Source organism: Megalobrama amblycephala, linkage group LG4, assembly GCF_018812025.1.
Source record: "Megalobrama amblycephala isolate DHTTF-2021 linkage group LG4, ASM1881202v1, whole genome shotgun sequence".
Lineage (NCBI taxonomy): Eukaryota > Metazoa > Chordata > Actinopteri > Cypriniformes > Xenocyprididae > Megalobrama > Megalobrama amblycephala.
This window is the reverse complement of record NC_063047.1, coordinates 26,126,623-26,133,613: the sequence shown is the minus strand read 5'-3', so window position 1 is coordinate 26,133,613 and position 6,991 is coordinate 26,126,623.

Sequence of the window (6,991 nt, the reverse complement as noted above, 5' to 3'; positions counted from 1 at the left end):
AACAATTTCAGTCTGCTGAGTAAAGAATTTATCAGTCGTGTTTACTACAAAGATAAATCTTGTGTTATCTGATGCAAAAGAAGGCTCCTGAATGCTACAGCTTGTATTCATTTTTGGCTTTAAAAGCCTTTCATTATTTATACAGGAAATTGTTTTCTTCACTCATTTAGTTTGACTTAATCAGCTCAAGTGTCTTGCTGCTATGTTGGCAAATTACCTGAAGCAACTTTTTATTAACTATTCTCGTGACTTCAGCTCAGCAGGTGTTTGGCTTGTGGGCCACCCACTAAAAATGTGTTGAAAAACTATTATGCAAATAAGTATCCATCTTTCCTCTATTTAATCTGTGTGAGGGAGAGATAACCTGCTCAGCAGATGCTGATCTTGTTGCATGCGACTGGATTAGGAGCATGAGTTGTCTCTCTTCCCTAATGAGAAGAAGAAATTCACATAGGGACTGGTGGGATTGAGGAGACAACACTTAAAGGTGCCATAGAACGTGTTTTCAAAAGATGTAATATATGTCTAAGGTGTCCCCTGAATGTGTCTGTGAAGTTTCAGCTCAAAATACCCCATAGATTTTTTTTTTTACTCATTTTTTTAACTGCCTGTTTTGGGGCATCATTATATATGCGCCGATTCAGGCTGTGGCCCCTTTAAATTCTCGTGCTTCCCACCCCCCGAGCTCGCGACTGCCTTAAACAGCATAAACAAAGTTCACACAGCTAATATAACCCTCAAAATGGATCTTTACAAAGTGTTCGTCATGCAGCATGTCTAATAGTATGAGTATGGTATTTATTTGGATGTTTACATTTTGATTCTGAATGAGTTTGAAAGTATCCGCCATGGCTAAAGCTAACATTACACACTGTTGGAGAGATTTATAAAGAATGAAGTTGTGTTTATGAATTGTACAGACTGCAAGTGTTTAAAAAATTAAAATAACGAGAGTTACGTAACAGTCTGTGTTATGTTGAGATTCGCCTGTTCTTCGGAGGTCTTTTAAACAAATGAGGTTTATACAAGAAGGAGGAAACAATGGTGTTTGAGACTCACTGTATGTAATTTCCATGTACTGAACTCTTGTTATTCAATTATGCCAAGGTAAATTCAAATTTTAATTCTAGGGCACCTTTAAGCAGGCAGGATAGAGAGAGAAATGCTGACGTTTAGAGCAAATGTGATGCAAATATGTTAATTATTCAGTACCATGATATACAATACCATGGTACCAAATACATCCATAGTAATTTTAAATGGTAATTAACTTTACATAAGTGCAGTAAAACATAATAAAAATGAATAACATGTCGATTAGGCATTGTTGCATTCAGTCTTTTATTTTGAACACATTTATACAGATTTGGGTTTTGAAATTTATTCAGTAGGCCTGTTCAAGAGGTCCGACATGTCAAAAAAAACCTGTCAAATAAACATCTTACAATAAATACACCAAAATAAAATAAATAAAAAATAAATACGTATAAATTCAGACAGTAAACAATTTAGCAGCTTACAAACTGTTCACGTTAAGAAAAAAACATATGCTGTAGTATGTATGTTTGAAATAGTGTTCAGTTTTAACAACGTAAATTATAAGGTTTTGTCTTAAACGATCCTCGTGGAGATTTAGCCTCGATTCCACTGACATGGAGTGTTTAATATTAATTAGGTCATACTGACGTTGATTCGTAACCTTCCAATAGCGAAGTGTTGGATTCCGACTATTAAGTAGTTCGTGCTGACGTTGCGCAGTTCTTGTCCAATGGCTAAGTATTGGCCCATTAATATTCAGAAGCAAGCCTTTGCCATAGTAGTGTTCAGTTCCTGGCGTCTTTCATCCACAGGGCTCCTCACCTGCGTCGAAGAGGTTTGTAGACACAAACTGCCATCCCAATCATGATCACCAACAGTGTGGACAGAACACTTAAAAGAAGAACTGCAGCAGGAGATAAAATAAACAAATTAAATAAATCTGCTGATATCTAGTGCATATTACGATTAAATCCACGTGATGTAAGTTTTTAACTAAGAGTCCAATTTAGTAGTGTACAAATGTCAGTCTTTATAAAACTGAATCAATGATAAACTGTGATGTCATGTTTAACGACACTGGCAGGTTCACCCATTGAGGATGTGACAGGCCTGACAGGTTCAGTCGCGTGCGTGTATTCATTTCTTACCCAAATTTTGCCTCAGCAGGACTTCATAAGGTCTGTTATTTACTTTAGACTCTCCCAGTTGTGCATTTCCATAATGGAAAAACGTTATGCAGCAAGCGATGAGAGAGATCAGGCGCGCTGACATTGTCGCAAAACAGCTAGATAGATGCAACCCAATCCACGCAGATCGACGTCGCTGCTGGAAGGTCCTAATGCCGTCGGGTTAAACCAACATCAACATCCAGGTGAAGGCCCTTTGGTTTCTACTGCGATTGAGCATCAAATAATTTGTCCATAATAATATGTGTTATTGGGGCAGATAAAAAAAATCCATTGCCATCCAATGATGCTCTTTTTTTTTTCTTTGCACAAAATGCAGGTCACTCTGCATTTTTTTTTTTTGTTTGGTCAGTATTGGTATATATTTACAAGATAATTATGAATTACAAGCTACTATGTCTCTCATAAGCTGTCTATTTTCATACAGCATATTTTTATAGAAAAACTTAGTTTATTAAAAGTTAGTTCACCCAAAAATGAAAATTCTGCCATTAAAGGTGCTAAAGAGGATGTTTTGTTTTATACATTTTTGCAATATTACTTGAAACTGTCTTTACTAACTGATAAAAGACTATTTATTAGGTGCACTGAAAGTAATAATATTAATGCTGCGTTCCAGGCAGGTTTTTGAGCCCGTAAGTCACGACTTCAAATCACGACTCACGACTTTGTAGCGTTCCAGGAAAATCACGCCAAACTGCGTAAAAATGTAAACAAACCAACATGGCCACCATGCACTTTCACGGGTAGAAGGTTGGAAAAACACGGGTTATGGGTTGCCTGGAACGCGGCATAATATACATCATCTGTGCACGAGGTAGGGCCTTAAAAACATCAGCCAATCGTTTACGCGATCATCGCGTAAACGATTGGCCCTCTGGCTTGTCAATCACTGCCATTACGTTCCTTGTGAGAGACGTGCGGTTGCGCGCTCCAGTAACTTTCCACACTCCACAGGCGCCACATGCAATGTTTTTGTCAGGAGACAGGAGTAACAACTGCAGATTATGAGTTACCTGCGGTGAGTCTGACATAATGAATCCATTAAGTGTGTGTGCGGCTTTAAGTCGCGCACACACTTAACGATTGTAAGGCCGATTATGAATGTAAATTGATACTTATGACTGATCGCGCTTAAACGCGTCCAGTCAGAGCCAGTTGCTTTCAGTCTGCGATTACAGTCGGTGTTCAAATTCCATGTGAAAGTATATAAATCTGCTTCAGGAGCAGGAAACAATCGCTGTATGTTGAGCTCAGTCAGAATGTTTTAGCTAGTCGTTAAATGTGTGCCCAGCTTAATAATACAGCGAATGCCGGTGTTAAACACTCTCGTGCACGAGTTTTGGGAGGCGTTCCCTCTAAATGAGCTGTGAAGGAGGGGGGTTGTTCTTACCCATGCGCTCATTTCAAAAACTCAGTCGACAAAAAGAACCTCTTTAGCACCTTTAATTACTCACCCTCATGTCGTTCCACACCCGTAAGACTTTCGTTCATCTTCGGAACACAAATGAAGATATTTTTGATGAAATCTGAGAGGTGTCTGACTCCTCCGTAGACAGCAATGTAACCACCACTGTCAAGATCCAGAAGGGTACGAGAATACTTTTTGTGTGCAAAAACAAAACAAAAATAACGAATTTATTCAACAATATCTTCTCTTCTGTGTCATTCTCCTATGCTGTTTACGTTCAGTGCTTCCAGGCTGTACATCTGAAAGTGACTCATTATTGGCCGGCTCCTGCGGCAGCATCACATGCGTCATGCTGCTCGCGTGAACAGAATTGGCCAATACTCAGCCACCATTCTGACGTAGAACCTGGAAATGCTGAACATAAACAGCGTAGGAGAATGACACTGAAGAGAAGATATTGTTGAATAAAGTCGTTATTTTTGTTTTGTTTTTGCACACAAAAAGTATTCTCGTTGCTTAATAAAATTAAGGTTGAACCACTGTAGTCACGTCAAGACTATTTAGTCTTTACTACCTTTCTGGACCTTGAAAGTGGTGGTTAAATTGCTGTATGGGGGAGTCAGAAAGCTCTCGGATTTCATCAAAAAATATCTTAATTTGTGTTCTGAAGATGAACGAAGGTCTTACAGGTTTGGAACGACATGAGGGTGAGTAATTAATGACAGAATTTTCATTTTTGGGTGAACTAACCCTTTAATTGCTGTCATCTCGTGATTCAAAATGTTGTCAAATGGCCTTGGAGGACTTAAGCATTAAATGTTTTTCTGGTTGATAGATTCATTGCTTTCTATATTGTAATTTAGTTGTTTTTTTATAATATATACTAAGAACTTTTATACTAATCTACAAGTTAGATAATAATTTCAACTAAAACCTCTATTTCATGTTCATGTGTCCCAGTCATTATCCCAAAAATATTCCCTTAACTAAGTCCATACATGCTTTTTTTAATTGCATGAATTGCATTCATGTTAAATATGTATATATGTTAAATAATAAAATTCTGAATATTAGACCCATGGTGCAATGGTCCATGCTTTAGATCAGGGATTCCCAAATTTCCCCCCAAAAAATGTCCACAAACCCCCCCAAACCACTTTAGAAATTTAAGTTAATATTTCAATAAATTAATAACATATTTGCATGTTCATGGTTCTCTGATGTTAGTTAATGATTACATTACATGCTGGGAAAAAAACAAGTAAAATAATTCCATATATATTTAAGCCATATATAATTAAGCCAGTTCTGAAGGCAAAAGGGGGTCCAACCCAGTACTAGCAATAAAATGTTATATATATATATATATATATATATATATATATAAATATTTTATTGCTGGTACTGGGTTGGACCCCCCTTTGCCTTCAGAACTGGCTTAATTATTCATAGCATAGATTCAACAAGGTGCTGGAAACATTCCTCAGAGATTTTTGTCCATATTGACATGATAGCATCACTCAGTTGATGCAGATTTATCGGTTGCACATTCATGATTCGAATCTTCCTTTCCACCACATCCCAAATTTGCTCTATTTGAGATATGGTGACTGTTGGGGCCATTTGAGTATAATGAACTCATTGTCATGTTCAAGAAACCAGATTGAGATTATTTGAGCTTTGTGACATGGCTCATTATCCTGCTGGAAGTCATCATAAGATGGGTACACTGTGGTCCAAGGAAGGAACAGTGGTGAACCGGCAACAGGGTCATGGGCGGCCAAAGGTCATTGATGCACGTGGGGAGCGAAGGCTGGCCTGTGTGGTCCAATCCAACAGACGAGCTATTGCAGCTCAAATTGCTGAAGAAGTTAATGCTGGTTCTGATAGTAAGGAGTCAGAATACACAGTGCATCACAGTTTGTTACGTATGGGGCTACATAGCCGCAGACCAGTCAGGGTGCCCATGCTGACCCCTGTCCACCGCTGAAAGCGCCAACAGTGGGCACGTGAGCATCAGAACTGGACCCCAGAGCAATGGAAGAAGGTGGCCTGGTCTGATGAATATATATATATTATATATATATATATATATATATATATATACATTGCATGCAATGATTTAATTATTAGCTTTTCATCAACTCTTGATGAACTTTAGTTTGGTAAATCCTGCGTTAGATTTCACTATGGCCTCAACTTCACCTCATGAAACACTGTTATTGCAGGTCACATACAGTTTGTCACTCACTAGCCTTTTCCATGCAACTCTTGGTCTTTCATTTTGGTAATTAACAGAGGAGCACAGAGCCTGCAGCCCTTTTGTTAGGCTCCTCTGTAGTTGAATCTGAGGTCCACCTCTACTCCAGTCGCCTGCACTGAAGCCTTTGATCCATTCTGCGGCCTCTGCTAGAAGTGGCTGAATGTGGAATAGCATTATCTTTTCTCTATTCTCTTACCCCATACCTGAAACTGGCACAACTGAGCCGCGTTTCCCAGAGCTGCGATTGGTGGCGATTGAAGATCTAGTCTTTAATAAAACATCTCATTTAAATGCCTGACACAATACTGTTCTCTTACCCCTTGTGTGTTTACAGATGCTGGATACTGCAGCTCAATGCAAATCAACATGTTAATTAAGGCGCAACAGTGCAAGGCTGTTCACACTAAGAGAACGAAGGTGGGAATCACATACAAATTCATAGTACTGGATGGATAGATACGAATATTCAGTACACCTTTATTAATTTTTTTCAGACATATATACAAGCAAAACTCTCTGCCACAACCTACAGTGCAGACATAGTATATGAACCACATTTTCAACTATCCATATTAAGACATTCATAGCAATTTAGTATTTGGTCCCATCCAGAGTTCAGTAACATCCTCAGTTCTTTATTTGGAAAAAATGTGGGAAGAAAATGAACACATTACACATAGCTAGGATTTGGGCTCAAGTTCTGTTAGAGAATGAACATTTCAAACAGTCATATAGTGTTAGTTCCAATTGAGGAACAGAAGAAACCCTTATTTTTGTCATTTTTCCTTTTCTTGGTGAGGCACAATATCAATACAGGTTTAACAAAGTTTTGACATAAAGTAGCTACAATATTTAGGCAGAGTTAAGGCAGAAAACACCATAATGATTAAATCTTGACGATAGTTATTTAAAAAAAATAATAATAAAAAATGAGCGAGAAATGTGTATCAAGTTCTCTGTTCTCATTTTCTCATTGGCTGAATTTCTCACAATGAGGTAATCTCACTTGCATGTATGTCAAAAAACGTTCTGTGACCTGGAATGTATATATGACTTACAATGTAAAAAATACCACTGAACTCTTCATTTTAT